This window comes from Anticarsia gemmatalis, chromosome 24 (assembly GCF_050436995.1).
Source record: "Anticarsia gemmatalis isolate Benzon Research Colony breed Stoneville strain chromosome 24, ilAntGemm2 primary, whole genome shotgun sequence".
NCBI lineage: Eukaryota > Metazoa > Arthropoda > Insecta > Lepidoptera > Erebidae > Anticarsia > Anticarsia gemmatalis.
Genome location: NC_134768.1, coordinates 6,182,869 through 6,208,141, shown reverse-complemented (window position 1 = coordinate 6,208,141; position 25,273 = coordinate 6,182,869). Strand labels below are relative to the sequence as shown.

At 34.2% G+C, this 25,273-nt stretch overlaps 1 protein-coding gene across 1 annotated transcript in view; it reads right to left on the bottom strand.

The window, feature by feature from the left end:
* The window catches only part of LOC142983669 (uncharacterized), a 119,639-nt gene extending 106,381 nt beyond the window's left edge, over positions 1 to 13,258 (bottom strand). The window contains exon 1 of the mRNA XM_076130655.1: positions 13,111 to 13,258. The gene's annotated coding sequence lies outside the window, so the exon portion shown is untranslated. The remainder of the gene's footprint in view (positions 1 to 13,110) is intronic.
* Positions 13,259 to 25,273: the final 12,015 nt, after the last annotated feature.

Here is a 25,273-nt window from a genome sequence, read left to right as displayed (position 1 = left end):
TTAAAACAAACAAATCGAATCTGTATTTAATTAAAATGCATTTATCGAATAAAGCATGAAGTAGTATTATTATTTTCGATACATCATGTTGCTTACTTAGAAAACAGAGTTTTCCTGAAATACTGGCTATTTATAAGGTTTAAATATGATATTCACAGACACACACAGTTAAAATACAGTCTGTTTATTAATTTAAAGCTTTCTCATAAACAATATTATTTGTTTTATTTTGTGGTGCGTAAATAAACAAAGAAGACGGTTTTCCGACGCGCGAACACGCGACGTATAATTGTCCATGCGCGAAACAGGGAAACTCCAAGTTGATTCCACAAACTTCCAATGACTGTCCTTGCGATTTATTTATGGTCATCGCAAAGGCCAGACGTACTGGAAATTGTAAGCGTTTAAATCGAATGGTAAGTCCGTTGGAATCATCGGTATCCGCGGGATCAAGACATCCTCTCCTTTGTATTTTCCTTTTATGATTGTCGCCTCAATGACGTTATTCATCAGTCTTTTCACAGCCAGTCTTGTTCCATTGCATAGTCGAGGTTGATTAATGTTACGCAGCATGATGACAACTGATCCTACTTTTAACTGCAAATTGTGAGGTGGTAATCCAGGCAATTCCAGTGAATTTAAGAACTCAGTGGGATAGTTGATTACGTCATCCTGGTTCATTACGGTGTCGACTGATTTGAAGGAAACCAACTGTCCCGGAAGAAAATTTTGAATGGTCGCATTAAGATCCTCGACATATTTTTCACCCAGCCAATTATGGTTATTGAACTTTTGCGCTATATCTGGGAAAACTCGCTGAATAAGCTCCACTTTTGAGTCTGTGATGTGACACAAATCTGTAGGTAATTTGATGAATCCGGTCGAGGTGTCCACTGCAACTTTATTTTATAAACACATTTGCAGTTTCATCTTGTTGCAAAAATACTCGCATGTTAGTTGTTAAGTGGAGTGTCTTTACGTACTGCCGCAAATTTGATGATTTTAGGCATACATTTAGTTCATCAACAACAGTTGATCGGGGAATAACTGGAAGAGTCTGACGAAAATCACCTGACAACAGAATCATGGCCCCACCAAAAATATTTGGGTTGTCACGAAGATCTTTCAACGTTCTGTCCAGTGCCTCTAGTGACCTCTTATGGGCCATTGTGCATTCATCCCAAACAATCAATTTGCATACCTGTAGGATCTTGGCCATTGCGCTATTTTTGGCAATATTGCAAATTGGTGTTTCGGTTATTTGCATGTTTAGTGGTAATTTCAAGGCAGAATGTGCAGTTCGCCCGCCTTCTAGCAGAGTTGCAGCTATTCCAGTTGAAGCCAACGTTAGAGCAACATCATTTCGCGATCTGATCCTCGCCAAGAGCAATGAAATTAAAACCGTTTTTCCGGTTCCTCCGGGAGCATCAAGAAAATAAATTCCACCAGATCCATTGCTCACAGTTTCTATCAAAGTGTCGGACGCAATTCTTTGTTGTTGATTTAATTGTGGAACATTTGTACGAACTATTTCGGCCAACGCTTCAATGTCGTACTGATGTTCTCTTTGCAACTCGTGGTTTAATGCATCGTGCATATGACGATTGGGTGCTGTCATTCCCAAACACGACAATACTTTATTTGCCATCAATAAACACATATCTTCTATCATGATCAATGTGTCATTGTAAATTTCTTCATTCATTTGTATTGTAGGATTCAAAATTTGACGGCGCACACGATGCAAAACATCCTCAGACATGTTATCTCTATACTTAACCCACAAATCTTTCGGATTCGAGGGGAAACATGTCGATATGATAATCGCAAACAATGTACGAATTTGATGCGGCGACGAAGATATTACGGAATCCTTGAGCGTATCATCCTAGTGCGAATCGTTCTCAAGTAAATGTAATAGTTGACATGCCTCACGGTAAGTCGCACACAGCTGTCCATCAACTGTTCTCAGTTGTTTAAACGATGTCGAACATTCATCGTTATTTGGATGTACTGTGTAGATGCGACCCAGAGCATCTGAAGCAAATACATTTGGATGTCCTTCAACTGGTGTTCCTTGTTTTCGACGCTAAAACGATTTTGATGATGCGTTCCATGTGTAATAGCGTGGCATGTCAGCAAAGTGCGAGCAAAATCATCAGTTGGACAGACTGTGAAGAAACTTGTTAATGTTGTCGGCGGTGGAGGTGCCGCTCTGCCTGCCGCGTTAGATTCATTAAAATAAACTCGTTGACCATTTTCTAAATGGACTGCCAAATGGACTACTGTTGTGTGTCTTTCATGGATCGCAAATGAAAAGATACGCCAAATTGCTTCATTGCTATTTACATAGCGACCCATCTGGTACTGTGATATTTCATCATTTGCATTGGTTACACCGAAGACAGCCTTATCACTACCTTTACTAACATATTTACATATGTACTTTATCGACTTCAATTTTAAGTTCTCGCGCACGTAGCCACAGAGATAGATATAATATCGTAATAATACTTTTTTCCGTGCTCTGAAATGCGACAGGATGGATTGACATATTAGTTGGTTGTCAAATCTAATGTCAAATATTATGATTGCGTTCAGAAATTTATAATTTAATTTATGACAAAACTTAAGATTTATCTTTCGATTTCTATATAGTCTTATTAAAAAATAATCGGACAGATTAACAACTGAAGTTAGCTAAAACTGAGTTTCTCAAAGCCGACCACTATTTATGTACTATGTATTTTGAGACTATGCAATTTTGTCGCGTTCACTTTCACTTTTGTTGAGTTTCAGAACGCGATATTATATTCTCCAACACGCACGCGAATTTGAACTTTATGCAGCAGTAATAAATTACAAATTGACTCTCCATTTTATTTATAAAACGTTTGTATGGGAAAAATTATACAAATTTGATATCATTTTTTTATTATTTTTATTTATTATTTGTGGGATAAAAAGTACCCTATGTCCATCTCCTGGCTCTAAGCTACCTCCTTATCAATTTTCAGCCAAATCTGTTCTGCCGTTCTTGAGTTATAAGTGGTGTAACTAACACGACTTTCTTTTATATATATAGATGTCGATACAGTTTTTACGTGTAAAATACTTTGACAGATACAATTCCTACGATATGGCTTAAACACATAATTAATGTAGAATGTAGACTATTGTAGACCATATTTATATTTTTCTTCATGAGGTTCACCTTAACCATATGAACTATGCAAATAACAATCAATATTATAAAAATATCACATAGAATGAATAATGTATCTTCTTGACCCATCAACTATTATCATCAACTACAATCTTGATATTTGTTACGTAAGTATTACATACAATTACGAGTATACCATCTTAGATATAATGAAAGCATACGTGAAGATTAAAATGGCTCAATTCAACAAATTGTTAAATTCCTACAACATAATTTATCAACCCCATACATTTTATCATGACCTTTTCACAGTAATAAAATGTAATTATGCGATATTAAAATTTAAGTTGATATTATAATTATTTACTTTATATTTTAACACGAATTTATTACCGCATCAATTAAGTTTATGGCTTAAAAGCTTTTGCTCGTGACTTCGTCGGCGGGGAAAAAAATCACGGGGTTAAATAATACTATATAATTAACCTAATAGTGCGATTTTCTATCGACCACCCCGCCCCTATCGGGTGTCGTGGAAACTATTTTTAAGTACATATTTAATATCACCCTATCTTAGAGAGTGGCGACTGTAGAAAATCGTTCTACTTTTTCGAAACCATACATTTGTAATATTAGTACAAAGAAACTCAACAACGATAAAAGTCAGCCAGTTTGTTCTATTAAATAACACAGTTGCTTATCCATATAAAAAACCTAAGCCCGCCAAAAAACCATCAACTCTAGTTTGACAACTTATTATGATTAGAAAACAAACAAAAATGTACTGAGAAGAAGAATTTTCGACTCTCTGGATAACCGTAATATTTTACATTGTTTGTCAAAATTACCTCGACCTCGTAAAACAGAATAAATTATTTGTTTTATTACTATCATAACATTTTAATAAATTTATTTACGATCAAAGTATTTTTAAGAAACATCAAAAGTTTGTTTAAATTTTCATTTTCATTACCAGTTAAAGTAAAAATAAACTCATTTTTACATAAAATTGTGGCAAAATACTTGACATTAAAGTTATATAAAATAAAATAAGAAATACGACTATCAACACCATTGCAAAGTGAGCGTTTTCTCTCGTACGTTTAGTATCAATTGGATAGCAATCTTTAGTAATAACAACAGGACGTTGCGTTTCTTCTCTGCTTATTCCGTCACTCTCTAATCTAACCACGCATCAAAACATCCATGCTTAGTAAACACCTAAATTTACGTTGCTCACTATAGAATTCTCTCTCTGCTCTCGTTCTGGTTAAAAAATGCACTCTTACAGAGTAATGAAAACAAGTCTAACTGAAAACCACTCCAATATCTACTCTAAACCAATTTCAACAGGACAAAACTTCGATGCCGGTTAGTATGAAAAATTGTATTTCAAATACAAAGCCAGATCAAACAGACAAATCCTTCGTGCAGCTTGAATAACTCTGACACAAAGCCCTAGCCGTAAAACAACTAGCCGGTCGGAGTATATCCAATCAATGTCTTGCTTTGTTCCCTATTTTTTAATTCTAGCTGAACAAAACAAGCAAGCTATGTGTCGAGTTTGTTTAACGGATAACATTCGCAGAGTTCATTCGGGAAAGAATTTTCATGGACATGGTTTGTGGGACGAACATTCTCTATTACTACCGTGTAGAGTCCAGATGTTTGTAAATCAAGAAGCTCCTGGATCAATTCCTGAGTTGTGCTAAGTATCCCAGGAGGTCAGTTACGTGTCTTTAGTATGCGCTACTTTGATCCAACATAAGTCGGCGAAAAATATCTGCATTTTGGTACAGCTTCGATTATAACAAATGTTGATAAAAAATAGCTTATCAATAGCGCTATGTTCTAGAACGACAACTAAACATAGCCTGTACAGTACTGATATTCTCCACGACATATAAGATGCTGTTCTTAACTACTTAGAGACCGAATGTATATGCACTAGCGTCTCCCAAAGCAGCTTAAGTAGTAAGTAGACGCTTTGCCAGTAAACAGCCACTGGAAGTGATTTTAGTCAAGTGCAATAGTTTCAAGTCCACCTCATCACAGAACTTATGCTCAGTCAAGGAGTTAATTGTTTTTAAGACTCCAAAAAATATAGTATTCATTTTGCGACTGCCAGTTGTAACCTACGCCGAAACGTCAAGCAATTTCAAGTAAAATGTTGCAAACTAAACTTAAATATTAGCGAAGTAAATAAATGATTTATGCTACATTAATTTATTAGAGGAACAGTTTTTTCAAAACAAATTTTGGTTTGCCACCAGATGTTATTGCATGGTCCTTTGGAATGCCCGCAACTTTTAGTCTAATATGCTATCAAAAGTTGTCTATTCAAGTCAGAAAACTTGACCTAGAACAAACAAAACTTACTTTTTCAGTAACATACACGATACATATTTTATTCCTATCCACTTTCACTAAAAGGTTATTAGAAAACTTGCGTAACTGTCTAACCAAAGCTAAAATAAATAGCAAAACAAAGTGAAACTGAAACAAAAGTTGTGTTATGCGTTACCCGCAAAGTTATTTATCAATATCGAATATAATATCAATAAGATAAATGATTATATCTGGTACATTATACGTTTCTTTTGCGTTTATCATAATTTTACTAATATTATAAATGCGGATTGCAGATGTCTGTTTGTCTGTTCATCTAAACTATCGAACCTTGTTTAACCTTGGATTTGATCCAGGATCAGTTACTTTTTTAATTCATTTTTGTTTTTTTATTTTTGTTAACTTAATTTATTTTTGTCACGTCAAAGAAAATGACAAAGCTAGAACCCAGTGAAACGTAACATTAATAAATTTTCGATAGGGTAACAAAAACTGTTTTGACTAATGACATGTTGTTAAGGGTATTAAGTGTTAGTACACTTTGAAATATTTAGTTCAAGGTTGACCTCAAATATTTATAAACCCGATATAAACCCGAATTCAAAGATCGAAATATCTGTCTTAAGCAAAAAAAAGCAACATTTTGATAATGTGAATTGTATCGTTTGGAATGAGCTCAAGGCAAAATCGCTTATTTAGGGTCCACTTCTAGATCATCAAAATTATAAGTCATACAGTTTTGCTCTAGACAATTCAGTTTCAGACACTTGCGTCTTGATAGTCGCTACCATAGTATCATAGTCCAGTGACTAGAATAGGATTTCGCTACAGAACCCGGATTCTCTTTTTCTTTCGAGACAACGGGCCAGCTTACGAAAAAAATGTATGTAAAAGCTGATCAGCGCCTCCAGCGAGCGTCGTAGAAACTATTTTGGCAGTACATTTTAAATGTCAAACTCCTAAAACCCCATAGATCCAAATATAGAGAATTGCGTTACCGGACACTAATGGTTTAGTAATGCGAACATGATTTAGTTGTAACAAACTAATCAGAACCTAGGTCATGGCTGATTAATGCAACCAAGATTCTGACGTTAAGCTGCGCTGAAACAATTATCATCTGGGATTGGTTTCTGACAATGTGATCAGGCAATATAATTAGATTTATCTTTAAACAACTAATTCAAAATACTTTTAGTATATTTTTTAATTATGCCATTTTAGTGTAGAGTTATCAGCTCGTGTAGAAAATAAAAAAAACAATAATTATTCCAGAACGTGTTTGTCTTAAACACACTAGGACCCCGAGCTTATCTAACATTGAGACTGTAGAATCACCATTAAAAGTCTTAAATGTGTTTTTATACTAAAGCAATAGATACACTAATTGTTCTCATGTAGTAAATACTAATATCGATGTTTCAGATTTTATAGACAGGCGTACTAAGTAGGACATAGTATCTGCTAAATACCAAAAAATATGAATAGTAAATCTACGGTTTATATAATCAATGAAAACTAAACCTTCCAATAATATAATATTCATCGAACAGTAGATATAATATCTCTAAGGAAACAAGCCTGTCATATTGTATACCTTATGTCAATTTATAAGGGATTTGCTAGATTGATTGCTTTGATTTCAGCTGTTGTTGTATGAACAGAGCTTATACTAAATCTCTTCGGGTATGGGAATAGTTTACTGGCGTCTGCTCATGGCTATGCCCGCGTTGTATGCAATAGGGTGATTTTTCAAAAATATTATAGCAGCGATAATTTCATAATACATTTAAAGTTGTAGTTTTAAGTCGCACCCTACTGTCCGCTAATAGCAAAATGCGAATAATTAGATATATTTGTTAGTAGTTGTTTGTTTCATACTTAGTTAACAGTCATTAAACCACGTCAGAGGCCTTCGGACGCCTTAACAACTTTGACACTAAGTTGACCACTAACCATACTATAAAAAATGCACGACAAAAGAAGTCTACCTCCTTAGTCATCTATTTCAATCACCACTGAATAGTTTAACTATTGTAGACAGACAAAAATCTTTCAGTAACACCTTTCGCAAACAATAGTGCGTGAAATAGTTCGCTTCATAAATGATTCGAAGAGACAAATGCCAGTCGTGAATGTTTAATATGGCTAAAGTGCGTGTCTTTGTCTTGTACCTACCTGATAATGTCTTTGATGTTTAGACGATCAACAATCTTTGCCCCGGTTTATCTATTTATAAACTAATTAGTGGTATTTGAGATTATCGATTTAGAATGTTTATTGTTCTATACTTTGAGACGCACTAGTTTGACTTGCGCAACGAGTAACATAAAGTATCACTTGCGCAATTTTGTACTGTGCAAATGTGATTTGCACAATAGGTTTGCGCAGCAAGGAAATGCCAATTATTCGGGCTTGATATTAGCTTTTGTCGTAGAAAGTTTCCGGGAATAAAAATATCCTGTGTTAATCGTTCAGTAGTTTCGTTTTATTTGAGTAATAAATATCCAAACTTTTGCATTAAATATATTAGCATGAAATTTTGTTCTTCAGGCAATGAGTTCAAATTTCTTTCATTAATTGAATTCAATTATATCGCTTACTGGTTAGAAATGGGTGTTTTTAGCAATCTTATAACGAGTAAGATTGAGCTTTTTCCTTTAAAAATATTTTATTTTTATCCTGTCTTAAAAATTTAAATTAATAACAACTTCTCAATAACAAAGTCACTAATGGATTGGGATCGTTTCTCAATTTTTCTAACGTTTTCCTGTTTTTCGAAGCAGGTGGACGGAATAATTAATCTGCGAAAAGAAATGAAACAATTTGGTTCTAAAAAATATAAAAAAATGAACTGTGCTTGGGAACATCACAGATAAGGTTTTGGCTTGAACTCTGTAGACATATGCTGTACATTGTTTTTTCATCAACATCATCTTACCAAAATTGAAAACCTTGCAACTCACATGTTTTATTTCGGTTTTGCTGACAGTTATAAAGGATCGGACTAGTATTGTGTAGCCCATGACCTTACCTACCTTTAGATGTCTTAAAAAAGTGTCGGAAATCTAAATATAATAAAGTTGACCTTTAACCCGTAAGGTAAATTACCGGTAAAGTGATTTTAATTTACCGAAATCCGCTATAAGTAATTGCGTACAAATTACAACCACCCTCAAAAAAAAATTCTTCCAATTTTGTAAGGAATTATTTAATTAAATATAATATTTGACTCAACGGAGGTCGTGGCTTGGTTAAGAACAGCCGCGCGGATCGATCTGTGAGGTTAAGCCATGCTTGCCGAGGTTAATTTGTGGATGGGTGACCATCTTATACATATCGAGTTCCTCCGTGTTTCGGAAGGCACGTTAAATTGTGTGTCCCGGCTGTCATTTTTCGAAGATCTTTGACAGTCGTTAACAGTAGTCAGAAGCTTGAAAGTCTGACAACCAGTCTTACCGAAGGGTATCGTGTTATCCCAGGTAACTGGGTTGCGGAGGTCAGATAGGCAGTCGCTCCATGTAAAACACTGATATTCAGCTGCATCCGGTGAGACTGGAAGCCGACTCCATACACTACATAGCTTGGAAGAAAGGCTAAGCTGGTGGTATTTGACTCAACGGAAAAAGCCTGGTTTTGGCGGTATACTGTTTACGAGGTCTCGAGCTCGATTCCCTGAATGAAAGTTTTTTCTTTATATTGTCTTTAGAAGCCCGGAGATTGGTAACGTGCCCGGTATATGGCCACAGGCTAACCCTCTATTAGGAAAAGTTTTCCGAAGCGACTGCCTCATTGGCGCAGTGGTTGAGCCCACCACGCCGGTACTATTGCGTCGGGAGGAGGTAATATAAAAAAGCGACATAATCTTTGACTACTCATAATATAGGTCAGTGTGGCAACATTGCATCATTAATTTGCTAGGAACAGCCCTATGACAAAAGGGCTAATTAATTAGTTAACAAACCGTCGGAGGACTTACAAGTGCAGTTCGAAGTTACAAGGAATTTATGCTCAAGTTGCGGCACTTGATTTGTAGAAGTGTTAGTTGTTAATATAAAGTTTCAAGGATATAAGGACAATATTAAATTTTAAGATTTCTTTATAATTAGTATTTTTGATTTTAAAACACAACTCTCTTGTGTCGCGGGGACTTTTACAAACATACAAACAACGGACACAAAGTACAACCAGACTCGAAACAATCGTGTGGAAATCGAACCCACAACCTCCCGACGCAATTGTTGGCGGCGTGGTGACCACTGCGCCACGGAGGCAGTCTAATAAAATTTAGCTAATTACAATTTTTGGTAAGTAAAATTAGTAAGTAAAATTTACGAGTAAGGCATGTATTGGTGATATATTTTGTAGTTGCGTAGAAAGTTGGTGCTCTTTGTAGTCGATTAAGATCGGTCGTTAAAGTTTGTAACATTGATATTGACACTAAATGGACCATATAACATACAAAAAAATGTGTTTTTGATACTTGAATTGAGCGCCTCTTTTTAAAATATACAAATAACTGGCAACTATCAAAAAATTACGACAGAAGCAAAATTAAAGTCGTAAAGTTCTGAGATATTTTTGGAATCTTCCTCTCCACTACATTCTAACTTAGTTAAAAAGAAATAGATCCTCAATCAGGCAATCTGCTGCAGTGTGAGTTAGCAAACTTCATGCACCATTAGGCACATTGTGGAGAGCTTTCACCAGTGTGGATTTAACTTAATGTTTTTCCTTGCCGGTAGAGTGGATAATATACCTAAAATGCACTTAGAGAATTTATTACAAAACGAAATCATACCTACATTTCTGGATAGAGTTAGAGTTTTTAAAATTAACATTACATAAATAAATATCATACTGAATAACAATATCCAGTATTGCAAGGACTCCAAATGTGTTAAGGCTAATAAAACACACATATCCTGACCATAATACACCCAAGAAGTGATTGGGACATGTTTTTTTTTTAATATATCTATACAATACAAATATTATAAAGCTGAAGAGTTTGTTTGTTTGTTTGTTTGTTTGAACGCGCTAATCTCAGGAACTACTGGTCCGATTTGAAAAATTCTTTCAGTGTTAGATAGCCCATTTATGAAGGAAGCTTATAGGCTATATATTATCATCACGCTACGACCAATAGGAGCAGAGTACCAGTAAAAAATGTTACAAAATAGGGGGAAAACTTCAACCATTCTCTCTTATGTGACGCAAGCGAAGTTGCGCGGGTCAGCTAGTTATTTATACTGTGGATTCATCATGAAATTAAAAAGCAACATAAATATAACATAGATAGCGATGGTTTTAAAGTATTCGACTATCAACTGAGCGCAGCGCGATTTTTTCATTGTAGTCTTATAATATTGCAAGCTAATAAGGCAAGTGGTCGCAGGTTCAAACCCGAGACAACACACCAATGACTTTTCGAAGTCATGTGTGTATTAGAAATAATTATCACATGCTCCAACGGTGAAGGAAAACATCCTGAGGAAACCTTACATGCCTAAAATTTGTTAAATACATTTATTGAGGGCATGCAAAGTCCCCAACCCGCATTTGGCCAGCGTGGTGGACTCAAGGCCTAACCCCTCCCTCATTACGGGAGGAGACCCTTGCCCAGCAGTGGGACAGTAATGGGTTAAATTTATAATAAGGCAAGATCTTTTATCTATTCAGTACATTTATTCCTCTTCGGCGTTGAAGACACAACTATCTACTATTTCAAATCTTATCCAAATAATCAAAAACAAAGTCAGTTGACGTATCCAAGCAATTTTTCAATTTCCGAGAAAGAAAGTGGAACAGTACATCATGGGCTATCTGAGCCAAAGCTGAATATTTCAGTGTCGCCTGAAAAGAGGTCTACGAGACCTTTTCACCTCTTCATACATTTTTAATCAGTTTTTAACTTTGATAAGATTTAGGAACTCGACAATTTTATGTTTGTGACTTATTTTAAATTCAACGGTTCGTGTTATGGGTTGTGCCCTAAGGAATTAATTTGCGAATTATGAAGTTGTTTTGATAGCTATTTTGTTGTTCATTTTTACGACCCGTTGTGCAGAGTTTACAGTTTTTTACCCGACTGCGTGGAAGGGTTATGGTTTTACGCGCATTTTCAGAAGGCAATCTGTGGGTTAAGCAACCGTTGAAGCGGCCATTCTATAGTAGGGTGACCGCATAGTGGTATTAGAACTGAGCGTCTCCGTGCTTCGAAGAGCACGTAAAAGTCGGCCCCGGTTATTGTCAATTAAGATAACCGTCGTTAAGCCATGTCAAAGGCCTTTCGGCTAGCTTGAACAACTTTGACACTAGGTTGACCAATAACCATCCGATAGATATATAGGATCATAATTATGTCGTTGAAATCTCTGTACTTTAATTAATAGGTATCTTTATATTCTTGGTTGACTAAGTTATCGATTTCATAAAATTATAATAATATGCTCGAAAGTGTTACAAGGTAGAAATTATGATTACTTAGGAGATAACTTGAATTAAGCTCCATATAAGATAGTACAGTGTTTTGCATAAAAGTTTATATTTATGATACCAAAAACAAATTATAAATGTTCTTTTATCGTTTTGTGTTTACAAACGAGTGAAAAACGATAAAAGTTTTATTTTTAGCTACTAATTTGTCGCGTATTATATTTATCCGGTCTATACTACGGTATTATCTTGCAATGTAATAAATTATTCTCTGGGTCAAATGGAAACAGATAAGTCCTGTTTAATTATAATTTTGATTCGAGATACAATTTGTATTTGTGATAATATTATTGTTCAATATTTAATGTCTCTTGTTTATTCTCTAAATAGTACTTTGTTTTTTATGTTAAGTTGATCTTTTATAAAATATTTTTATTACGTGTTACTTTCTTTTTGCTTACTCTGACAATTTACTCTCGTACGATCTATAAAGATATACTAAGAAGTATAAGGTTTAAAGATAAGTTTAACTTAGTGATATACCTAGATATATTTTACAAGATGAAAAATTAAATGCGTCTAATTAAGAATCTTAAATAGGAAAATGAAAAAAGTGTGTAGATTTAAAAAATCCTATGTCAATGAAATAAATAAGCCAATATCATTATTAAAAATATATTAAATGATTAGTATTAGTTAATTACATATTTAATTTTCATTTTGCATTTTTTTTATATTTAGCACTTTCAATGTAAATACAAATTTTATTTTATAATTTTCAATTTAAAAAATGTAAAATTAAATAAACAATTGCACAAAAATCAGAAATATTTCAATGTGAAAAAAATTGAGTCAGAAATATAATTAAATTACGAAACCCTTTAAACAACGCTATCTAATGTTTTTTTTTAATAAATAAAAATCTTAATAAATGCAATACCCTGTTCAAATATTCCACATTGCTTTAAAACTTAACCTGCGCCGATCTTAAGGAAAAAAGACCTATGTAAATTTAAAAAAATTAAACACCCTAATTGGTGGTCTTTAATTATATTTAATCCTATTATACATTAACAGCCAACCGCATTGACCACAAGAAGTTCCATAATTTAATTCTAAAATAGCCCAAAAAAAGTTTACATAACTTGAAAACTTACCTCAAAGTTATCAAACTTTGTTATACACGAACCACGAAAGTTCTTAACACTTAACTGGTTGTAACACAATATACATACAATGTACTTGTAATATATTCGATGTTTTATATACTATATAATGTATTATTTCTCATATACAGCCCTCAGACGTCCGAACGCTGTCAAGAGAGACGCGAAACTGAAACGGAGGCGAAACGCCCAATTAAGCTAGACCCTTAACGCTTTTCTATGCACGCCTGCAGTGCCTTCTGACGTTAGAGCAGCGAGGGGCGAGGTAGGTCTTTCTAAACTGGTCGAGCCCTTTGCGGGTTACGGTAATTGAATTTCAATTTACGATAGTGTGTAAACAATTGGTCGGGATTGTCTTGTCTGTATACTTACGTTACGGTGTCAAATATTCGACGTTATCGTCTCGCTTTAATTAACTGAGGGGAAAAGAGATGGTAGATCACTATTTCGTAATGGGAAAAGTTTGCTTTTGTTTTATTGGTTGTGTATTTTTAATGGGTAGAAGTAGTAAGTCAGTGACTCTATTATAGATGTAAGATAAATTAACAATTATTAAGACGAACTTAATAAAATAAAATTTGATCAGTAACTTACACTAATTTTTTTGCAAAACTCTTGAGCGAAGTGGTTGAGTTTTATTTAATGGTTGACGGTTAAACGAAAATAAGCGGGATTAACTTTTTGCAATTTAAAACTCTGCCTACCTTAAGTAAAGTCAAAAATTAAGAGCTATTTGAAAAAAACTTTAGCCTAAAACTGGCTAAAACTTCCAAAGAGTTTCCTAGATACATTTTTGAGGTCTGAAATTGCCAATTAGGGTTCTAAGAAAAGTAGAATTTTTTATAAAAATAAAGTAAATTAGTATATTCCTCTGTTAGTTCATTTTACTAAGGAAATGTAGTTAAGGAAAACCTCGTTGTTTAAATAAATGTAAGGAAGGAGAATAAAATTAGAAGTGAAAAGAGAATGGAAGTATGTTTTTTCCTAATTATGCTGGTTACTTTGTTCAGTTATCTTGAGATCAAACAATGAAAATCCGCTTTAAAATACATAGTTCATTTAAAATTAACGTTAACTAGCTTCCGTCCGCGACATGGTCTGCGTGAATAGGTCTTAACCTAAGGCATAAATATAAGGTGTTTAGGTGTTAACTCAGTTATAAGCTATTTGTGTATAAAATTTCGTTAAAATCCTTTCAGTTTTTTTAGTGAAAGTGTAATAAATTTTCTCATATAAACTTTCTATTAACTTTCGCATTTATAATATCCAGTAGGACCTTATAATTTGATTTAGGCCTGAATATATACACACAAGAATAAATAATAAGTACGTTTTGATGTACTTATTATTTATTCCTGTATTTCGTTACAAAAATATAGGTTAAATGATACATTTATTTAGGGGCAGCTGAAAATCAGTGCTGTGCCTAGCACAGCGTATACTGAGCTGTAGCCCTTAGTTGCACATAAATGTACTGACTAGTTATTAAGTTCTGTATTTGTGATGTTTCTTTATGTGTAACAGAAATAAATGGTTTAAATGGTAAGTATGGTTTTATATAGGTTTATGACACCGTGTGATTGACAAACATTATTTCCACTACTGTGTACATGGAGTTTTAAAATAACGGGCACCGACGTAATTACGAGGTTTTTCCTGCCCGGTAGCCGAATAGGTACCGGCTAAAACAGAAACACAGAAATTTCATAAAAGAGCCAGCGAAAATCACAAAGGTACAAAACAATATTAAAATAAGGTCCTCACACGAATACGTAATTTTACGAAACACTTTGAATTTCCAAAGGAATTTGAATACAACTTTTGTATGACCTTCCAGGTTTAACGTTCTACCGCTTGACAGGCAATTTCCGGCCAGTAACATTTTATACGGTGCAAATAAAATGCAACGAAATGTTCGCTAAACAATATTGGACACGTGGGTTTACTCGTATATACTTCATTGTTCCATAAAGAAATAATAATAATAATAAATTTAACCCATTAATGTCCCACTGCTGGGCAAGGGTCTCCTCCCATAATGAGGGAGGGGTTAGGCCTTGAGTCCACCACGCTGGCCAAGTGCGGGTTGGGGACTTTGCATGCCCTCAATAAATGTATTAAACAAATTTTAGGTATGTTCATTGTTCCATACTTTATATTATTATTAAATTAATCATACGAACGTGACGTCAATAGCCAGATGCGCTCCCCAGTCGGTAAACGATCTATGGGTTAAGCAACCGTTGGCGCGGTTATAATATAGATGGGTGATCGCAAAGTGGTATTTGAATTGGGCGTCTCCCTGCTTCGGAGGGGGCGTAAAAAAGTTGGTCCCGGTTTTTGTCAATTAAGAAAATAGTCAATAAGCCCCCTCAAAGATCTTTCGGCAGCTAGAACAACTTTGACATTAGGTTGACCACTAGCCATACGACAAGAAGATGAAGAAGACATCAGTTAAGATTTTGATTAAATTTTTTGTTCATCGTGTTTATAAATGATTCAAAACAATGTTCACTTTTAGTACGAAAGTTGTCTCTAAAAGCCAATTTCGATAGATGTTTGTTTTGGTACAACTTCATTATTTTAATTGAGTCCAATTAACACTACCACGCTACCGAATAAAAAAGTAATAAAAACATTTTTGTTAGTAGTTGTAGCAGTTTTTTTTAGCTTTTTGTTTTTAATGTAGTCGGTAGAGTATTCTCCACTGCAGACCGTTTTTAGTAGCCAAGGAGTTTGGAAAAGCACGCGGTATGTGGTAATAGGCTCGTCCTATAAAACACGGATCCAGAAATACAACAAACTACATTACAAAAGGCTAGATTTAAAATATTTATGCTTACCTAATGATATTAACAGAGATGATTAAAAATAGCTATTTCATTACAAACTTCACGATACACTCGATACATTGCGACCATAATGACATGAGCTACTTTGAAACTCAATTAAACTTATATCTAACTAACAAACATAGATACAACTAGCACTTTATTTCTGGTCCATATCATATAGTTATGTAGGCAACCAACTGTGTGAGCATCAAATCGCTCAACTTCAATTCCAATAAACGGCTACCCATCTCCAAAGTGACCGCGTCAAAGGTTGCTTAACCTCGATACCAATAAACGGCAACCCATCTCTATATTGACCGCATCAAAGGTTGCTTAACTTGTCGTTTACTGTTGAACAAAGTTACAAGCGGCTCAATTTACTAATGCACGTGAAAATGTCCCGTGGTTTCATAATATTAGCAAAATATCGGTAATAGTACTAAATTGGTTCGTGCTAGCCAATTGATGACAATTATGGGCTCAGCGTGTCATTATAGAGTCGTAAATTAGGTTATGTTAAACGGACTATTATGTTTTGGCTTATTGTGAAATATGAAACTAAGTATGATATTATGCAGGTAGTTTTATGGCTGCTTGTATTATTTAAAAAAAAAAATATTTTACTGAGTGAGCAGTTTAAAGTCTAAAGAAATAATCTGGATAACATCTGTGGCGCAGTGGTTAAGGTTGTTATCGCGTCACTACAGATGTTTGCACTTTGAAAAAAGACTATAAGTTATTATAAAATAGTACTTTCGGATTTAATCGTCTAAAACTCAAGCAAACAAAGTGTTCGCCATTTTTATAATTTTAAAGATTAACGTTTTTAAGTGTTTTTTTATTGGAATTAAGACGCCAAATAAGTGCTACCTGCTTGCCTTTTTAATAAAAAAAAAGTATATCCTATTGTATACCACTCTCAAGCCAAAGTTTGATTCAAGAATCAAATAAAGTTACGTTCAGTAATTGCAACTTATATTGCACTCCTAACACGCTATGTGCGTTACACGCACATAGCGTGTAACGCACATAGCGTTATAATATGTGAATGGAACTTAATATTCAATTGTTTTATTCATGTGCCTTATAATAGCTTACTTACCTACTCTTTTGAATTGTTAATGTTTCTTACGACATCGATTTGACCTTGACCTTATAGTACAACTTACAACGGTCACATAGTAATTAACATCAATTATTCCATTCATAGTTTATTACTAGTAAGTACGAGTATATTAGACCTTGTATATATTATGTGCCCGATATTTTCTTCAGTAGCTGGATCGGATAGTAATGTTAAGAAAAGTAAAGAATCTTTCAACTGGCTGATTAAATTGTCACTTTGACCTTTGACTTTGACCTTAAGGTCAGAAGAATAAACTACTAATAAAGCTATGAAAATTAAATTTTAATAGATGATTAGGAGAGACTTTGGCATGATGCAGTCATAATCAGTTAAAGCCCGCAATAAAATTGTGAGATTTTTTTTTCGTTACACACATTAGTTTCGCTTAAGATGATCACATACTGCTTTGAAAGTTTGATAGCAATCTTTCGCTTGGTAAATATTAGATTTAATAACTTTTCAAGAGCTAAACCATAGGTTCCGAACGGGGGCGATAATAAAAAATTAAAATGTTATAACTATTATATAAAGAGGGGCACTGGATTATTATCTCTCATACAGGGGGCGGCGTAGTCAAGTCAATGTTGATGGTTGCTCAATGTTCAATGATCCAAAAATATGATCTAAGAATTAACTTAAAAAAATATTGAAATATATTTTCATTCTTAACCGACTTCAAAAAAAGGAGGAGGTTCTCAATTCGACTGTTTTTTTTTGTTAGGTACCTCATAACTTTTTACTGGGTGGACCGATTTTGATGGTTCTTTTTTTTATTTGAGCTAGTGCTTGTCCTGTGGTCCCAATTCAATCCTGGAAAAAAGGGGTGGAAAATTTTGAAATAGGGGATGATAGTTTGTTTAAAAGTTCGTCATTTTCGGATACAACTATGAAACTATGTATTTGAGCATTTGATATATCGGAAAGGTTTAGATTATACTTTATATTGCGAAAAAAGGTATAGAAAGGCTAGTTGAATAGGTATCCGTGCTGTTTCATAGAGTCACAATTTTGATTGGATAGCATGTTAACAAAGTCCGTTCACGTTTTCATATATCTATTTGATTAGACCACAACGAATTTATCAATTTCACTGCGGAATTTTATTTTGCGTTCTATTGTCTGACTTTGGCAAAAGTTGTTTTGTATTTTGAACTATCCCGTTTTATTGAACAGCAAACTATTGTATGTTCTTTTCGGAAATACTCGACCCCTGATAGAAGCATAGAACAAAGTCGGCACTGTGGTAAAAAAAAGTTTAATTTTATCTACAGTATGCAATTTGTTGAATTAGGTTTATGGTCTAATTTCTATCACATTCCGGACAAAGATCCCAGACCACCAGTGGAAACTTGATGGTTAAATTTAGTACACGGTGAGACTTCACTTGACCGTTTACTTCTGTTATAGTTCACGCTTTAACTTAATATGTAAGTAAATGATACAATAACAAATACGCCAACATAAAAACCTAGTTCAGTCAGATATCACTTATTACATCATACTCTTTTAATTAAAACCTCTATCGCATTTTTTTTCCTTTGACAAACATTATAATAGAAATTACATTATTCTCTTTTTCACGTTAAAGAAACTTCGATCACATTTTGACAAAACTGTACTGCAGTATATTTTTTAAAAGATAAAAGGCCAATAAGTTCTTCATCTAATACTTCGCACACATATTCCCCGTGTGTACAAAACCTCTACGTCATTCAGTTCAAACATCTAATTTCCGCCTGAACTCGGCCCGTCGTGCGTCTCGGCCTCTCATTTATTTAACGCTTATAAACCTTCCCGGGAGTGTTTCAATGTTACACGATAATAAACTTCACTACACGTAATGTTTAAGCTGCAGTGTAAAAGTTTTGTATAACACTATTTAGGTTAGTCTTGATACTTTTTGGATCCTTATTTTGGTTTGTATTAGGTTGGGAAAAATGTCTTTTCGCATTATAGTATGTATGAACTTGTAATAAAATATTTTCTCTACACAAAAAAGCTCGATATTTGGGTACCTCACAAGCTCACTAAAAGAAACCTAATGAACCGTGTACTCATTTCTGATTCTTGAAGCCAAAGAGATTTTATTACAAGTTCATACGTACTATAATGCGAAAAGACTTTTTCCCCGACCTAATATTAAAAAGTTGCTGTCGTTTTGTGTTGAAGAGGGCTTGTTTTAACTATCGTTACATAAGGAGAACTCAAAAGTTAAGTAACATATTGCTACGTGTATCTGTCTGTGGCATCGTAGTTCCCATACGAATAGATCAATATTGATTAAGATATTTTTCCTTTTTGAAAATTGCTTGTTTTTTGTCATATTCTTACAATAAAATTTTGGAGAAACAATCTCAGATTGTGCTAACTGCAGCAATTCCTGCTTATTCGTTACCATGATGATTTTAGTAAAGACTATTTGTAAAGCTTTTTCTTCGCTTAAAAACCATATTGTTAAATTATTTATTCAACATCGGATGTCCAATTTAAATATTTAATACAAAACTTCATTAAGGATAATATTTATGACCTTTATCTGAGGATCTCTGTAATCGTTTCCTTTTAGTTAAAGTCACACACATTAGACTGCTCCCTTGTAGCAAAATATTGATAAAATATTTGTCACCTTTAACTTTAATGAAGAATAATATAAATAACAACACTGATATCTACTATTACAAGTTATGAATAAGTATCAGATTCTGACCTCTCACTGGTCGTGTCGGTTATCCGTCCCACCAAACTATGAGAGTGATGGAATAGAGAGTGTACCTGTGTATTGTGCACACACTTGGACACTATAAACAAAGTCCTGCACAGATGGCCAGTTTCAATGAAACTGACCGCCTTAGCCGTATATCGGCTAGGAGGACATTAAGTATCAGATAATCTACCTGCTAGATAAGATGACGGTAAATATATCAAACAAATTATCAAAATTATATCCAATAACGTATCTAATACTTATTCAGAAGTGGTAAAACTGGGCTTTAAAAAAATATTATGAGTGATGATTATAGGTCCACGGGAGATTTCTGATTTGATTAAACTTTTAACGAAACAGCTAATATGTCAAATAAAAGTGTTACACCAAACTGGATATTCTGACTTACCAAAAATGTTATCTCGAACACAGTCAATCAATCGTTAAACGTTATAATACAAATTGTTACGCTCTAATATACATTCACCTTTATTCATAAAAGTTAAGGGTACAGAAAAGAATTAAGGAGCTGTACTCATTTTCCTCAAGCTTTAATGGTATTAGTTGCAGAATTTTCCTCGGCTTAAAAATGTTCTGCATTAAGATGTTCTATTACGCTCTAGAGAGAAGACGGTTTTATAAGTGGCGAAAAGGGTAAACCTAGAGTTTAATTGTACTCGGGTTTATTAATAATTTGCTGGAAGATTATATCCTTGTACTGGTAAATTGAAGCGCCCGTAGTCAGTTGCGCTCACCGGTCTGTATACGAAACTTGGCGCGGTCATTACAAAGATGGGTGACCTCATAGTGGTATTTGAACAGGGCGTCTTCGTGCTTCGGAGGGCACGTAAAAAGTTGGCCCCGGTTGTTGTCAACTAAGATAACAGTCGTTAAGCCACGTCAAAGGCCTTCAGGCGGCTTGAACAACTTTGACTCTAGGTTGACCACTAACCATACGACAAGAAGAAGAAGACTGGTAAATTAAGTCTGTTATATCTGCTAAATAGCTGGACCGATGTACAGTACACCCTTTTTGTAGTATCTTTGCCAGTAACGCTAAAGTACTTACTCCCGGTTTCTGCGGTACATTTAGCGGTAGTTTATCTATTCAATAGTGTCAAAACTCATATAAAAAAACGCTATTGAATAGATAAACTACCGCTAAATGTATAATACTCAGAAATCAGGGGTAAGTCATTTAAACGATACATCTTTTAAATGACTAAGTACTTAAGATGAAAATAATATGCCGCTGCAACTATGTTGTTAAATATAAATACTGTAGAAGTTGCTTTATGTACTGCAGATCCGGCTCAAAGGTAATTTAGTATAAGGAAATGTAATCAAAGCCCAAATCAATCATCTGCAAGTACGCGTAGTGCGAGACAAAATTGTTCACTGAACGGATATATCCACAACAACTACGTAATTTGCTAGTGTTGACAAAATGATATAAAACCCCACAAAATATAATATATTGAATTAAGCCGTAAGCTTGGCAATCCATCACTCGAGCTCAATGCGATTTAGGAACTTTACATTGCTTTAAAATTTGTTGAAAAGTCTTAGCTTGCTTAAATATGTTTTTTTTTATAATTGTTACAATGTAAACAAGAACACGCTCCACGTAAAATACTGGTATCCAGCTGCATCAAGTAAGATTGGTAGCCTACTCCAACATAGTTGGAAGAAACGCTAGACTGATCTGATATACTGTTAAAACAATCTAATAATAATTATAACTAACCAGATTTCGATCCTAATTTCGACTGCGTGAAAAGATTTTTCAGCAAAAGTATCATAATATGTATAAATCAAAATACGTCCAATGATTTTGACGTGATTGGGTAACCAACGTTCATCCAAACATAATTTAGACACAGCTCTTACATTCATTTACATTTCTTCAAATTCGTAAATTCATCAATAAAGACTTTCACTTAATCTTTAACCCTCGATGAACCTACCTTTTTTATTAACCCCAAGTTACTGTTTTTAATTAATATGTATTTTTTATATCTATACTTGTCAATCACTCGATACGATAGCATCAAAAGTTCGTAACTACAGATACGCAATACGAACAGTAACTGTCAGTGATCTGTTTTCCAACAGAGGTCGCTATGTTCCCCTTTTACTAAACTGGGGCAGTAAACTTCTAGATATCAGTTATATGTTTGTTTGTAGAGTATCGATGCAAACGATACTGTGCTTGCGTAGTTTATTTTGTTTTTATTTAGTTGCCTTTTACAATGTTTGTTTAGTTTTAAAGAAACTAGCTATTAAAGTTGAATATGATTTTAAAAAGTGTACACGTATCGTTATAAAGGCTTGAGTTATGTCTTGTTTTTTAATTTGCCTGATGAATGATTATTTAGGTCATTTGTACAACATACTAGTCTTAGACTGAGATACATTCAAAACGCATTAAGTTTGTGTTATGTAAAGTACCTATACATCTGAATGAAACAAAGTCAGTTTTTTAGGAAGCACAGCAAATACTTAGAGTTGTAATCATAGCATGTGCTGTTATAATCGGTCTCTGCCTATGTAGAGAGACCGAACGCTTGAAACTCCTTGCGCTTTTGACAACTGTGTAGCATCTGCGCTAACAGCATTCAGTACAAAAATAAATATATAAATCTATACTAATATTATAAAGCTGAAGAGTTTGTTTGTTTGAACGCGCTAATCTTAGGAACTTCTGGTGCGATTTGAAAAAATATTTCAGTGTAAAATAGCTAATTTATCGAGGAAGCCTATAGGCTATATATCATCACGCTACGACCAATAGGAGGTACTAGCAAAAAATGTTACAAAAACGGGGAAAATTATGACCCATTCTCTTTTATGGTACGCTAGCGAAGTTGCGCGGGTCAGCTAGTATTTGAAATAAAAACCTTAATAAAACAAGGTTTAATTTGCATCAATATCAGTGTTTGTAAACTTGCTAAATAAGGTATTAGTGGTGTGTGCGATACAGACTTAAACTAGCGGTTCAGTGGAGCGGATACGGATTAGCTCTGTTTTACATAGAGCAGTTAACGTACAGTGGGATAACTTTACATTTCAACGACAAATTAACTTCTTTGCATTTTTTTGGAAGAGTGTAGACGATTATGGCCCGCGGTTAACCATATTATTATGTAAACAGAGTAGTTTATGATGACATGCCCAGTGTGCCCTGACTCTTGCTCATACCAGGACCTTATGAGCTGTACAGAAAACGCCATACACGTAGCTGAATACTGGGCTGGCAGTATATAGCAAGACAAAAAGTGTCACACACTAGTTTAAGTTTTATTAATATACTATAATTTGTTTGCTATCGACACGCTAAGAAGAAGAAGAAGAGTAGTTTAAGCCACCTTTAGTGCGGACAAACTATAAATGGGTGGTAATTTAGTAGGTAATAATTTTGTAGTAAAAGTGTTTATAAAGACACATTATCTGTTTCCGGATAAAATAAATTAAACTATGGTAATTTGGGCAGTAATTCAAAGGTGTTGTTTTTTTAATAAAACGTTTTTTTGGTGTCGCGCTTCTTGCAATGTTGCTTAAAAATAGGCCAAATTGCAAATATAATAAATTCAGGAATAAAGTAATATAATAAAGTTAAAAAAAGTTAATGTTTAAGTTTGCTAAGAATTTGCGAAGACGTCATCATACTTGAAACCAAAAGTTCGCCTTCTGCTTTGTATTTTACATTCTGACGTTGTTGAGGTCTTAGGAATAAAGATGTTGAATGATTTATGTGAGGAAATTAAACGATATTAGCATCATGAAAGTAAATTTACTTCACAGACAGGTATGTTAACAAGTAATAAACGTTTTTCTAGGATCAGAGGGCGAATTCTTACTTCTATAGACAAATATTGTTTGAAAACCTGATCAGCGCGTCGTAACGGTTGCCGAGTTACATTTAAATGCCAAACTTTCGATACTCTATACAACCGATTGTAGAAAACTGTTGCAGTCTTCTTCTTATATTCTTCTTATCGTATGGTTAGTGGTCAACCTAGTGTCAAAGTTGTTCAAGCCGCCCGAAGGCCTTTGACGTGGCTTAACGACTGTAATCTTAATCGACAACAACCGGGACCGACTTTTTACGTGCCCTCCGAAGCACGGAGACGCCCAGCTCAAATACCACTATGCGTTCACCCATCTATGGAATGGCCGCGCCAACGGTTGCTTAACCCAAGTATCGTATACCGACCGGTGAGCGCAACTGGCTATGGGCGCCTCACTGTTACAGTAAAAATAATATCAAAATCTACATATTTTAAACGTAGATGAGCATTGTACCACTTACTTAGTATCTAATCATATTTCAAAGGAAAGAAATAAATATTTACAAATACACTTTGCTATAATTTGTTTCTAATGTTTGTAAATTTGTGAAGAAGGAACTCTAATCAAACTGTCAAAGTTTCCCTCTAACTGGTTAACAGTTTAGCGTTACTTAATGTCAGTCAATTAAAGACGGGCCAGTTTTAGTTGAAGTGATTATATTTATCTTTCAAATTGGATGATAGTAACGGGAGATTAAACAAGCGACACGATAGTTTTGTGGTGTTCATTAAGTTTTTATGAAATTAAAACACATCTTCAAATTCTCCCTACTACAAGTCTACTTCCATGGGAATAATGCGCGTTTTTATTTATGACTTGAATCCTTGACACTTATTTTGGTCTCCTAACCAGCTAACTATTTAAGGAACATTATGGTATTTTAATTATTATCTATTATATCATTTATTAACTATTTTTTCAATATTTATAGTTAAATACATAGATTATTTTTAAAAATAACACTACTTTGTATCAAATTACGTTTCACTTCACATCCACCTTTCTAATTGATTAAACGCCAAAACTCCAAACATTAACACTATAAACTTTTCATTGCATTTTGTCCAAACTTTGTTCACAAACGCCAGTTTTACGAAAACACAATACCGGTCACACACATTCACGTAGCTTATTTGAACTTAAAGTCCTGATGCCCATGCATGTTTTTCAGTTAAATGAAAGAAACCATTATTTCACAGACCAGTGTTGCTTAATGATTGAAATATGATAAAACTAATGTATCAGCCTTGTAACCAAATTTCAGAATATAATAAAAAAAAATTAAATACGCAATAGCATTTTGCCCGACTCGGGAACCAAGCTCCAAGCCTCGTAATTATCAGCCTTCACATTCCTTTTAGACAACGGAGGTAATCAAAAGATTTTATATATTTTAAAACTTCTAAGTAAAAATGTTTTACACAAGTGAGCGACTGTGGTACCAGAAATTGAGCTCAATTAGTTGATGAGCTCCAAATAAAGTGTCTCTCAGATGTCGAGGGACTAATCCGTGAGTGAGAGATATAATTAACTGTTAAGATCTTCCTTGAGTGATCAAGTAGGAAGCTGATGCAGGAAAACGAACATTTAAGAAGAAAATAACTTTAATTATTTAGATTATTTCAAGTTAAAAATAAG